The 14,317-nt window shown below is 42.0% G+C and overlaps 1 protein-coding gene across 9 annotated transcripts in view; it reads right to left on the bottom strand.

The window, feature by feature from the left end:
- LOC109870876 (DDB1- and CUL4-associated factor 6) overlaps positions 1 to 14,317 on the bottom strand; it is a 73,360-nt gene that overhangs the window by 57,219 nt on the left and 1,824 nt on the right. The gene's annotated exons all lie outside the window — the stretch shown is intronic.

The raw sequence follows: 14,317 nt of genomic DNA on the forward strand, positions 1-14,317 counted from the left end.
ATGAACGTACTTTGGTGCGAAAAGTCCAAATCAATCCCAGAACAACAGCAAAGGACCTTGTGAAGATGCTGGAGGAAACAGGTACAGAAGTATCTATATCTTCAGTAAAACAAATCCTATATTGACATAACCTGAAAGGCCACTCAGCAAGGAAGAAGCCACCGCTCCAAAACTATTTGCAACTGCGCATGGGGACAAAGATCGTACTTTTTGGAGAAATGTCTCCTGGTCTGATGAAACAAAAATAGAACTGTTTGGCCATAATGACCATCGTTATGTTTAGAGGAAAAAGGGGGAGGATTGCAAGCCGAAGAACACCATCCCAACCGTGAAGCACGGGGGTGGCAGCATCATGGTGTGGGGGTGCTTTGCTAAGGGAGGGACTGGTGCACTACACAAAATAGATGAAGTCATGAGGTAGGAAAATTATGTTCATATATTGAAGCAACATCTCAAGACATCAGTCAGGTAGTTAAATCTTGGTCGCAAATGGGTCATCCAAATGGACAATGACCCCAAGCATACTTCCAAAGTTGTGGCAAAATGGCTTAAGGACAACAAAGTCAAGGTATTGACCATCACAAAGCTCTAACCTCATTCCTATAAAAAATGTGTGGGCAGAACTGAAAAAGCGTGTGTGAGCAAGGAGGCCTACAAACTTGACTCAGTTACTCCAGCTCTGTCAGGGGGAATGGGACAAAATTCACCCAACTTATTGTGGGAAGGTTGTGGAAGGCTCCCAAAAACGTTCGACCCAAGTTAAACAAGTTAAAAGGCAATGCTACCAAATACTAATTGAGTGTATGTAAACTTCTGACCCACTGGGAATGTGATGAAAGAAATAAAAGCTGAAATAAATCACTCTACTATTATTCTGACATTTCACATTCTTAAAATAAAGTGGTGATCCTAACTGACCTAAGACAGAGAATTGTTACGAGGATTAAATGTCAGGAATTGTGAAAAACTGAGTTTAAATGTATTTGGCTAAGGTGTATGTAAACTTCCGACTTCAACTGTATCTGTAGTTGTCCGTATATTCTAAGTCAGAACCGTCCAGAGTAGTGATGCTAGTTGGGCGGGTGCAGGCAGCGATCGGTTGAAGAGCATACATTTAGTTTTACTTGTATTTAAGAGCAGTTGGAGGCCACGGAAGGAGTGTTGTATGGCATTGAAGCTTGTCTGGGGGTTTGTTAACACAGTGTCCAAAGAAGGGCCAGAAGTATACAGAATGGTGTTGTCTGCGTAGAAATGGATCGGAGAATCACCAGCAGCAGGAGCGACATCATTGATGTATACAGAGAAAAGAGTTGGCCCGAGAATTGAACCCTGTGGCACCCACGCAGAGACTGACAAAGGTCCGGAAAACAGGCCCTCCGATTTGACACACTGAACTCTGTCTGAGAAGTACTTGGTGAACCAGGCGAGGCAGTCATTTGAGAAACCAAGGCTGTTGAGTCTGCCAATAAGAATGCGGTGATTGACAGAGTCGAAAGCCTTGGCCAGGTCGATTAAGAAGGCTGCACAGTACTGTCTTTTATCGATGGCAGTTATGATATTGTTTAGGACCTTGAGTGTGGCTGAGGTGCACCCACGACCAGCTCGGAAACCTGATTGCATAGAGGAGAAGGTACGGTGGGATTTGAAATGGTCAGTGATGTGTTTATTAACTTGGCTTTCGAAGACTTTAGAAAGGCAGGGCAGGATGGATATAGGTCTATAACAGTTTGGGTCTAGAGTGTCTCCCCCTCTGAAGAAGGGGATGACTCCGGCAGCTTTCCAATCTTTAGGGATCTCAGACGATAGGAAAGAGAGGTTGAACAGGCTAGTAATAGGGGTTGCAACAATTGAGGTGGAGAATTTTAGAAAGAGATGGTCCAGAATGTCTAGCCCAGCTGATTTGTAGGGGTCCAGATTTTGCAGCTCTTTCAGGACATCAGCTATCTGGATTTGGGTGAAGGAGAAGCGGAGGGGGGGGGGCTGTTGGCCGGGTTAGGGGTAGCCAGGTGGTAAGCAAAGCCAGCCGTAGAAAAATGCTTATTGAAATTCTCGATTATCGTGGATTTATCGGTGGTGACAGTGTTTCCTAGCCTCAGTGCAGTGGGCAGCTGGGAGGAGGTGCTCTTATTCTCCATGTTCTTTACAGTGTTCCAAAACTTTTGGGAATTTGTGTTACAGGATGCAAATTTCTGTTTGAAAAAGATAGCCTTTGCTTTCCTAACTGACTGTGAATATTGATTCCTAACTTCCTGAAAAGTTGCATATCGCGGGGGCTATTCGATGCTAATGCAATCCTCCACAGGATGTTTTGTGCTGGTTAAGGGCAGTCAAGTCTGGAGTGAACCAGGGGCTATATCTGTTCTTAGTTCTACATTTTTTGAATGGGGCATGCTCAGGCATCGTCTACTGACGTGATGAGGTCAAAATCGTTCCAGGATACCTGGGTCAGGTCGATTAGAAAGGCCTGCTCGCTGAAGATTTTTAGGGAGCGTTTGACAGTGATGAGTAGTGGTCGTTTGACCGCGGACGCATTACGGATGCAGGCAATGAGGCAGTGATCGTTGAGATCCTGGTTGAAGACAGCAAAAGTGTATTTAGAGGGAAGGTTGGTCAGGATTTGGGGTTGTACCTGGTAGGTTCCTTGATAATTTGTGTGAGATCGAGGGTCTCTTGTTAAGATTGTAGGACGGCCGGGGTGTTTAGCATATCCCAGTTTAGGTCAGCTAACAGTATGAACTCTGAAGATAAGTGAGGGCAATCAATTTGCATATGGAATCCAGGGCACAACTGGGGGCTGAGGGGGGTCTATAAGCAAGCGGCAACAGTGAGAGACTTTCTGGAAAGGTGGATTTTTAGAAGTAGAAGCTCGAACTGTTTGGGTACAGACCCGGATAGCATGACAGAACTCTGCAAGACTCTCGCTGCAGTAGATTGTGACCTCGCCCCCTTTGGCAGTTCTATCTTGGCGGAAAATCTTGTAGTTGGGGATGGAAATGTCAGAATTTTTGGTGGCCTTCCTAAGCCAGGATTCAGACATGGCTAGGACATCAGGGTTGGCGGAGTGTGCTTAAGCAGTGAATAAACAAACATTGATGTCTTCTATGAGTCCTGTTATTGTCGGGTCTGAGAGTTGCAGTCCCTTAATTTGCTTTAAAATAGCTTCCTTGTTTGTTACATCAGCATACAATATTTCAGCTGAGGCCAAAAAACATTACTTGACAATCTCCACGTCTTTGAAGGCCTTCTTGTTTCTCGCGAGTATCCAAGCAATCTCAAATGTTGCCTCTGTCATTTTCCCTGCAACAGTGCTAGATCCTTTGAGTTGCGCTATTTTGTTGTTGAGGTTGCTTGGTGGCGGATATGTTTTGTCAACATGGGCATGGTGTGACTGGAGATTTCACTCTAAATTTGCTTGCTTAAAACAATTGACTGCCTTCTGGCAAACAAGACAAAGTGAGCTATTCCCATTATCTCTTCTTGAATCAACCCTATCCTTCTCTTAGCCACCGGAGCCACGTTAGCTAGCTGCATTTCTCCGCCGCCATCTTCCTGATTGTTTGGTCATAGCTGTCAGGTTGTTTCCAGCTCTTACCCCTCATTTTCATTGTCAATAGATTTACATTTCTTTTTTACAATAAATCGATCCATGTCTACCAGACTGCAAAATTAGATAGTATCAAACTGATATGTGTCGGTCGCTGTAGCTGAGCAGTTGCGTTCTATTTCGGCCTGTCTGTTCAACAGTGGCGCTATACTGCTGTCCAGGGAACAATAGATATATTCAATGAAGTGATTCAGGCCTGCATTAAACACATTGAATTGAAATTGTATCATTGTTATGTATTATGAATGGGAAATAGGAAAATCACAGCGAGCCGCAAATTAACAGCTCGCGGCAATGAGTACCACTGCTCTACATGCAGAGAACTGGATGTGTAGGAGGTAAAGTTATGTGTATGGGCAACGGTAACGGTAACAAAATGACGCGGAGACTCAAGATTTCTGGCAGCATAATGCTGTGGTGATGTTATTCAGCGGCAGGGACTGGGAGACTAGTCAGGATCGAGGCAAAGAGTAACGGAGCAAAGTACAGAGAGATCCTTGATGAAAACCTGCTCCAGAGCACTGCAGACCTCCAGAGCGCTGTGAACCTGGAAGGTTCACCTTCCAACAGGACAATGACCCTAAGCACACAGCCAAGACAACGCAGGAGTGGTTTTGGGACAAGTCTCTGAATGTCCTGAGTGGCCCAGCCAGAGCCCGGACTTGAACCCTATCGAATATCTCTGGAGAGACCTGAAAATAGCTGTGCAGTGACACTCCCCATCCAACCTGACAAAGCTTGAGAGGATCTGCAGAGAAGAATGGGAGAAACTCCCCAAATACAGGTGTGCCAAGCTTGTAGCATCATACCCAAGAAGATGCAAAGCTATCATCTCTGCCAAAGGTGCTTCAACAAAGTACTGAGTAAAGGTTCTGAATACTCATGTAAATGTGTGATATTTCAGCTTTTTCTTTTTAATACATTTCCAAAAAACTGTTTTTGGTTTGTAATTATGGGGTATTGTGTCTAGATTGATGAGTGAAACAAAACAATTTAATCAATTTTAGAATAAGGCTGTAATGTAACAAAATGTTGAAAAAGTCAAGGGGTCTAAATACTTTACGAAAAAAAATAGATTAAATTGAGATTGTGATCTGCACACTTGTCCGACCTGTGTATATTTTATGCCTGCTACGTAAGAAAAACAAGAATTCATGATGAGAGGAGAACAGATGCTTCGCGAGGTAACTACCTGAAAATACATTATCTAAGTGATTGATAGTTGGTATTCAGCAGTCATAAAAGTATGCCTTATTTACTTTGAAGAAGTACTAAAATAGTGATAGTGAACAGCATAGGCAGCAGCTCTTTGGAGATGAGATGACTTCGAATGAAATAAAGTCCTCAAATAAAACAAATAACTGAAATATTTGATTAAAGTAATGAGAATAAGCAGTAAATGGGCAGTCAATACCATCGTGGAACTTGTATTAATTGTTTAATCCTGTGTTGTTACAGCGTTCAACCCACATAATGCATTTAAAATGAAAAAATAAATAAAGATACTTAAAAAAATAATAATCGAACAGAAACTGAACCGATCTCAGAAAGCACTAAATCGCTCAGCACTACTTACACGGAACCCAAACCAGCTGCGCACGTGCGCATAAACGCGATCACGACACGCAGGTTAAAATATCAAAACAAACTCTGAACCAATGACATTAATTTGGGGACAGGTCGAAAAGCATTAAACATGTATGGCAATTTAGCTAGTTAGCTTGCACTTGCTAGCTAATTTGTCCTATTTAGCTAGCTTGCTGTTGCTAGCTAATTTGTCCTGGGATATAAATATAGTTTTATTTTACCTGAAATGCACAAGGTCCTCTACTCCGACAATTAATCCACACATAAAACGGCCAACCGAATCGTTTCTAGTCATCTCTCCTACTTCCAGGCTTTTTCATCTTTGAACTTATATGGTGATGGCATCTACACTTTCATAGTATTACCACGACAACCGGCAAAACAGTTAGTCTTTCAATCACCCACGTGGGTATAAACAATGAGGAGATGGCACGTGGGTACCTGCTTCTATAAACCAATGAGAGAGGCAGGACTTGCAGCACGATCTGCATCAGAAATAGAAAGGAGTTCTATTTTAGCCTTAGGCATCGCAGACACTCGTTTGGCGCACGAGAGCAGTGTGGGTGCAATAATTGATTAACATGGATTTCTCCTTTTGCGATGCTCGTGCACGCGACATGTCCGGTCTGGTCAGCATGTTACTGTAGTTCAATAACCAAAATAGATTTTTTCAAACGCTTCACTTTTTCTATATTTTATTTTGTTACAAAGTGGGATTAAAATGGAAGGAATTTACATTTTTGGTCAACAATCTACACAATTTACTCTAATGACAAAGTGGAAGAAATATTCTAACATTTTTTGAAAAATAAGACCAATATATTTTGATTAGATAAGTATTCACCCCCCTGAGACAATAGATGCAACTCACTGCCTTCCTGAAGACAAACAATCTACACAAAATGCTTCAGACTGGTTTTAGACCCCATCATAGCACCGAGACTGCATTCGGAAAGGTGGTAAATTACCCTTTAATGGCGTCATACCAAGGCTCTTCATCTGTCCTCGTACTCCTAGACCTTAGTGCTGCTTATGATACCATCGATCACCACATTCTTTTGGAGAGATTGGAAACCCAAATTGGTCTACACGGACAAGTTCTGGCCCGGTTTAGATCTTATCTGTCGGAAACCAACTGTAAATTTCGGTGTTCTTCAAGGTTCCGTTTTAGGACCACTATTGTTTTCACCAAATATTTGACCTCTTAGTGATGTCATTTCGGAAACATAATGTTAACTTTCACTGCTTTGCGGACGATACACAGCTGGACATTTCGATGAAACATGGTGAAGCCCCAAAATTGCCCTCCCTGGAAGCATGTGTTTCAGACATAAGGAAGTGGATGGAAGCAAATGTGTTACTTTTAAACTCAGACAAAACAGACACGCTAGTTCTAGGTCCCAAGAAACAAAGAGATCTTCTGTTGGATCTGACAATTAATCTTGATGGTTGTACATTAGTCTCGTTAATCTTGATGGTTGTAGTCTCAAATAAACTGAAGGACCTCGGCATTACTATGGACCCTGATCTCTCTTTCGACGAACATATCAAGACTGTTTCAAGGACAGCTTATTTCCATCTACGTAACATTGCAAAAATCAGAAACCTCCTGTCCAAAAATGCATCCATGCTTTTGTCACTTCTAAATTTGTCTACTGCAATGCCCTACTTTCTGGCTACCTGGATAAATCACTAAATAAACTTCAGTTAGTGCTAAACACAGCTGGAATCTTAGACTAGAACCAAAAAATGTGATCATATTACTCCAGTACTAGCCTCTCTACACTAGCTTCCTGTTAAGGCTAGGGCTGATTTCAAGGTTTCACTGCTAACCTACAAAGTATTACATGGGCTTGCTCCTACCCATCTTTCCAATTTGGTCCTGCCGTACATACCTATACATACACTACGGTCACAAGACGCAGGCCTCCTAATTGTCCCTAGAATTTCTAAGCAAACAGCTGGAGGCAGGGCTTTCTCCTATAGAGCTCCATTTTTATGAAATAGTCTGCCTATCCATGTGAGAGATGAAGACTCATCTCTTCAGTAGGTCCGATGATTGAGTGTAGTCTGGACCAGGGGTGTGAAGGTGAAAGGAAAGCCACTGGAGCGACGAACCGCCCTTGCTGTCTCTGCCTGGCCGGTTCCCCTCTCTCCACTGGGATTTTCTGCCTCTAACCCTATTACAGGGGCTGAGTCACTGGCTTACTGGGGCTCTTCCATGCTGTCGCTAGGAGGGGTGCGTCAGTTGAGTGGGTTGAGTCACTAATGTGATCTTCCTGTCTGGGTTGGCGCACCCCCTCGGGTTCGTGCAGTGGGGGAGATCTTCGTGGGCTATACTCTGCCTTGTCTCAGTGTAGTAAATTGGTGATTTGAAGGTATCCCTCTAATGGTGTGGGGGCTGTGCTTTGGTAAAGTGGATGGGGTTATATCCTGCCTGTTTGGCCGTGCTTCTACACCTGTTTGGGGTTTTAGGCTGGGTTTCTGTACAGCACTTTGTGACATCAGCTGATGTAAGAAGGGCTTTATAAATACATTTGATTGATAGGCCCTGTCTGGGGGTATCGTCGGACTGGGCCACAGTGTCTCCCGACCCCTCCAGTATTTATGCTGTAATAGTTTGTGTTGGGGGGCTAGGACCAGTCATATCTGGAGTACTTATCCTGTCTTATCCAGTGTCCTGTGTGAATTTAATTATGCTCCCTCTAACTCTCTTTTCTCTCGGAGGACCTGAGCCCTAGGACCATGCCTCATGACTTTCTGGCCTGATGACTCCTTGCTGTCCCCAGTCCACCTGCTGCTGCTTCAGTTTCAATTGTTCTGCCTGCGGCTATGGAACCCTGACCTGTTCACCGGACGTGCTACCTTGTCCCGGACCTGCTGTTTTCGACTCTCTCTCTCTCTCTCTCTCTCTCTACAGCACCTGCTGTCTCAAACTCTGAATGATTGGCTATGAAAAGCAAACTTACCTTTACTCCTGAGGTGCTGACCTGTTGCACCCTCTATAACCACTGTGATTATTATTATTTGACCCTGCTGGTCATCTATGAAAGTTTGAACATCTTGGCCATGTACTGTTATAATCTCCACCCGGCACAGCCAGAAGAGGACTGGCCACCCCTCAGAGCCTGGTTCCCATCTAGGTTTCTTCCTAGGTTCCTGCCTTTTCCCGGGGGATTTTACTAGCCACCATGCTTCTACATCTGCATTGCTTGCTGTTTGGGGTTTTAGGCTGGGTTTCTGTAAAGCACTTTGTGACATTGGCTAATGTAAAAAGGGCTTTATAGATACATTTGATTGATTGATTGATGTTAGAAACACCTTTGGCAGCGATTACAGCTGTGAGTATTTTTAGGTAAGTCTGTAAGAGCTTTGCACACCTGGATTGTACAATATTTGCCCATTATTCTTTTTTAAATTATTCAAACTCTGTCAAATTGGTTGTTGATCATTGCTAGAAAGCCATTTTCAAGTCTTGCCATAGATTTTCAAGCCAATTTAGGTCAAAACTGTAACTCGACCACTCAGGAACATTCACTGTTTTCTTAGTAAGCAACTCCAGTGTAGATTTGGCCTTGTGTTTAAGGTTAATGTCCTACTGAAAGGTGTATTTTTGCCCCAGTGTCTGGTGGAAAGCAGACTGAACCAGGTTTTCCTCTAAGATTTTGCCTGTGCTTAGCTGTATTCGGCATCTCTTTGTCCTAAAAAAAACACCCTAATCCTTGCCAATGACAAGCATACCCATAACATGATGCAACCACCATCATGCTTGAAAATCTGAAGAGTGGAACTCAGTGATGTTTTGGGATTTGTCCAAAACATAACGTTTTGTATTCAGTACATATTGGTAATTTCTTTGTCACATTTTTTACAGTATTACTTAAGTGCCTTGTTGCAAACAGGATGCATGTGCAGGCTTCCTTCTTTTCACTCTGTAATTTAGGTTAATATTGTGAAGTAACTACAATGTTGTTGATCCATCCTTAGTTCTCATATCACAACCATTAAACTCGGTAACTGTTTTAAAATCCCCATTGGCCTCATGGTGAAATTCTTGAGCAGTTTCCTTCCTCTACGGCAATGGAGTTAGGAAGGATGCCTGTACAGTGCCTTGCGAAAGTATTCGGCCCCCTTGAACTTTGCGACCTTTTGCCACATTTCAGGCTTCAAACATAAAGATATAAAACTGTATTTTTTTTGTGAAGAATCGACAACAAGTGGGACACAATCATGAAGTGGAAGGACATTTATTGGATATTTCAAACCTTTTTAACAAATCAAAAACTGAAAAATAGGGCGTGCAAAATTATTCAGCCCCTTTACTTTCAGTGCAGCAAACTCTCTCCAGAAGATCAGTGAGGATCTCTGAATGATCCAATTGACCTAAATGACTAATGATGATAAATACAATCCACCTGTGTGTAATCAAGTCTCTGTGATAGTCTCAGAGGTCCGTTAAAAGCGCAGAGAGCATCATGAAGAACAAGGAACACACCAGGCAGGTCCGAGATACTGTTGTGAAGAAGTTTAAAGCCGGATTTGGATACAAAAAGATTTCCCAAGCTTTAAACATCCCAAGGAGCACTGTGCAAGCGATAATATTGAAATGGAAGGAGTATCAGACCACTGCAAATCTACCAAGACCTGGCCGTCCCTCTAAACTTTCAGCTCATACAAGGAGAAGACTGATCAGAGATGCAGCCAAGAGGCCCATGATCACTCTGGATGAACTGCAGAGATCTACAGCTGAGGTGGGAGACTCTGTCCATAGGACAACAATCAGTCGTATATTGCACAAATCTGGCCTTTATGGAAGAGTGGCAAGAAGAAAGCCATTTCTTAAAGATATCCATAAAAAGTGTCGTTTAAAGTTTGCCACAAGCCACCTGGGAGACACACCAAACATGTGGAAGAAGGTGCTCTGGTCAGATGAAACCAAAATTGAACGTTTTGGCAACAATGCAAAACGTTATGTTTGGCGTAAAAGCAACACAGCTCATCACCCTGAACACATCATCTCCGCTGTCAAACATGGTGGTGGCATCATCATGGTTTGGGCCTGCTTTTCTTCAGCAGGGACAGGGAAGATGGTTAAAATTGATGGGAAGATGGATGGAGCCAAATACAGGAACATTCTGGAAGAAAACCTGATGGAGTCTGCAAAAGACCTGAGACTGGGACGGAGATTTGTCTTCCAACAAGACAATGATCCAAAACATAAAGCAAAATCTACAATGGAATGGTTCAAAAATAAACATATCCAGGTGTTAGAATGGCCAAGTCAAAGTCCAGACCTGAATCCAATCGAGAATCTGTGGAAAGAACTGAAAACTGCTGTTCACAAATGCTCTCCATCCAACCTCACTGAGCTCGAGCTGTTTTGCAAGGAGGAATGGGGAAAAATGTCAGTCTCTCGATGTGCAAAACTGATAGAGACATACCCCAAGCGACTTACAGCTGTAATCGCAGCAAAAGGTGGCGCTACAAAGTATTAACTTAAGGGGGCTGAATAATTTTGCACGCCCAATTTTTCAGTTTTTGATTTGTTAAAAAGGTTTGAAATATCCAATAAATGTCGTTCCACTTCATGATTGTGTCCCACTTGTTGTTGATTCTTCACAAAAAAATACAGTTTTATATCTTTATGTTTGAAGCCTGAAATGTGGCAAAAGGTCGCAAAGTTCAAGGGGGCCGAAAACCTTCGCAAGGCACTGTATCTTTGTATCGATACTGGGTGTAAAAACGAATTAATAACCACCATACTCAAAGGGATATTCAGCTTATGCTTTTTTCCCCCCACATCTACCAATCGGGGCCCTTTTTGAGAGACATTGAAAAACCTTCCTGGTCTTTGTGGTTTAATCTGTGCTTGAAATTCACTACTCGATTGAGGGACCTTACAGATGTGTGGTTTACAAAGATGGGGTAGTCATTCAAAAATCATGTTAACCCCTATTATTGAACACAGCATGAGTCCATGCAACATATGTGATTTGATTTGTTAAATTATTTAGGCTTGCCATAACAAAGGGGTTGAATACTTGACTCAAGACAATTCAGTTCTTCATTTTTTATTCATTTGGAAAAATGTCTTCAAAACAAAATTTCACTTTGACATTAAGGGTAGTGTGTGTAGATCAGTGGCACAAAATATAAATTTAAAATTCAGGCTGTAAGTATGGCTAGACGGTGCACTGTCCTTCTCTCAGCACATATCAAAGCTGCAGGCTAAAGTTAAATCTAGCTTGGTTTCCTCTATCGTAATCGCTCCTCTTTCAACCCAGCTGCCAAACTAACCCTGATTCAGATGACCATCCTACCCATGCTAGATTACAGAGACATAATTTATAGATCGGCAAGTAAGGGTGCTCTTGAGCGGCTAGATGTTCTTTACCATTCGGCCATCAGATTTGCCACCAATGCTTCTTATAGGACACATCCCTGCACTCTATACTCCTTTGTAAACTGGCCATCTCTGTATACCCGTCGCAAGACCCACTGGTTGATGCTTATTTATAAAACCCTCTTAGGCCTCACTCCCCCCTATCTGAGAAATCTTCTGCAGCACTCATCCTCCACATACAACACTCGTTCTGCCAGTCACATTCTGTTAAAGGTCCCAAAAGCACACTTCCATGGGTCGCTCCCTTTTTCAGTTCGCTGCAGCTAGCGACTGGAACGAGCTGCAACAAACACTGAAACTGAACAGTTTTATCTCAATCTCTTCATTCAAAGACTCAATCATGGACACTCTTACTGACAGTTGTGGCTGCTTTGTGTGATGTATTGTTGTCTCTACCTTCTTGCCCTTTGTGCTGTTGTCTGTAACCAATAATGTTTGTACCATGTTTTGTGCTGCTACCATGTTGTGTTGCTACCATGCTATGTTGTCATGTGTTGCTGCCTTGCTATGTTGTTGTCTTAGGTCTCTCTTTATGTAGTGTTGTGTTTCTTGTTGTGATGTGTGTATTGTCCTATATTTATATTGTATTTATTTTTATTCCTGGCCCCCGTCCCCGCAGAAGGCCTTTTGGTAGGCCGTCATTGTAAATAAGAATTTGTTCTTAACTGACTTAATTAGTTAAATAAAGGTTCAATAAAAATAAATAAAATAACACAAAATGTTGAAAAAGTAAAAGGGGTGTGAATACTTTCTGAAGGCCCTGTATATCATGACACCCCATTCTTTCTGCAGACATCTTTGAATCTTAATTTGGAGTAGATATTTAACAGAATGTTTAAATCTTTGAGATTTATTTACCCAAGTTGGTCCACACGGACCAAAGCGGGTTTGTTAAAAAGTGTTATCCTTGGATAACCCCTGTCGACTATCACATGTTCAGCTTATTTTTGTGTGGGGCTCCCGAGTGTCGCAGCAGTCTAAGGCCCTGCATCTCAGTGCTAGAGGATTCACTACAGACCCTGATTTGATCCTGGGCTGTATCACAACCAGCCGTGACTAGGAGTCCCATATGGTGGCGCACAATTGGCCTAGCATCGTCCGGGTTAGGGGAGGGTTTGGCTGGGGTAGGCCGTCATTATAAAATAAGAATTTGTTCTGAAATGACTTGCCAAGATAAACACATCTTAGATGCTTCATCAGAAACAAGCTTCTTGGGCTGTATCATCTCTCAACGGAGAAAAAGCTTTTGATAGACTAGAATGGTCAAATCTCTAATCTGCCTTGGAAGATATGGGAATTGGCTCCAATTTCATTAATATGATTAAAATACTATATGCCAATCCCTCAGCCATAGTTATAACAGGCCATATATGCTCAGCTCTGTTCAGAATCAATAAAGCAGTAGACAAGTTGATCCAATTTCACCTTTTCTATTCTTATTATCCATGGAACCCCTGGCCTAAGCGATTCGTCAAACGAAGAAAATAACAATTCTCTAAAATCTACTGATCACTTCATCTCATTATGCGCATACAATATTTGACTATATTTAGACAATGTATCTCAATCGCTCCCAAACGCACTGAAGACCGTAGATACATTTTATTGCTTGAGATTAAGCTGAATTACCTAACCAAAATCAGCCCTACTGCCTCTCAAGACCCCGATGGAGGACTCCATCTCTACTTATGGAACCCCGATAGTTATCTTTTTATATATGGGAGTATATATATTTCATTTGATAAAACCATAGCCACAAATGAACAAAATGCTCAAAATCTGTTAAATCTGGCCTTGGTAGATGGAATAATATCCCAGTTGTTTTAACCAGCAGAATATCTATTGTCAAAATGAATATAATGCCACTGCTGAATTTCTGTAGATCAATGCTTCCCATGGCTCCCCCTTCTGGCTATCGGGATACAATTCATAGTCCAGTCTCAAAATGTACAGTAGGACACACCTACTTATTCCTGGGTTTGTCTTTATTTGTACTATTTTCTACATTATAATAATAATAATAGTGAAGACATCAAAACTATGAAAAAACACATATGGAATAATTTAATAACCAAAACAGTGTTTAACAAATCCAAATAGACTTTATTTTTGAGATTCTTCAAAAGTAGTCACCCTTTGCCTTGATGACAGCCTTGCACACTCTTGGCATTCTCTCAACCAGCTTCATGAGGTAGTCACCTGGAATGCATCTTAATTAACAGGTGTGCTGTGTTAAAAGTTAATTTGTGGAATTTATTTCCTTCTTAATACGTTTGAGCCAATCAGTTGTGTTGTGACAAGGTAGGGTTGGTATACAGAATATAGCCTTATTTGGTAAAAGACCAAGGCCATATTATGGCAAGAACAGCTCAAATAGGCAAAGAGAAATGACAGTCCATCATTGCTTTAGGACATGAAGGTCAGTCAATAAGGAAAATGTCAAGAACTTTGAAAGTTTCTTTAAAGTACTGTTGGAAAAAGCATGAAGTGCTGTGATGAAACTGGCTCTCATGAGGACCGCCACAGGAAAGGAAGACTAAGAGTTACCTCTGCTGCAGAGGATACGTTCATTAGAGTTAACTGTACCTCAGATTGCAGCCCAAATAAATGCTTCACAGAGTTCAAGTAACAGACACATCTCAACATCAACTGTTCAGAGGAGACTGTGTGAATCAGGACTTCATGGTCGAATTACTGCAAAGAAACAACTACTAAAAGACACC

The sequence above is a fragment of the Oncorhynchus kisutch genome, linkage group LG26 (genome assembly GCF_002021735.2).
Source record: "Oncorhynchus kisutch isolate 150728-3 linkage group LG26, Okis_V2, whole genome shotgun sequence".
Taxonomy (NCBI): domain Eukaryota; kingdom Metazoa; phylum Chordata; class Actinopteri; order Salmoniformes; family Salmonidae; genus Oncorhynchus; species Oncorhynchus kisutch.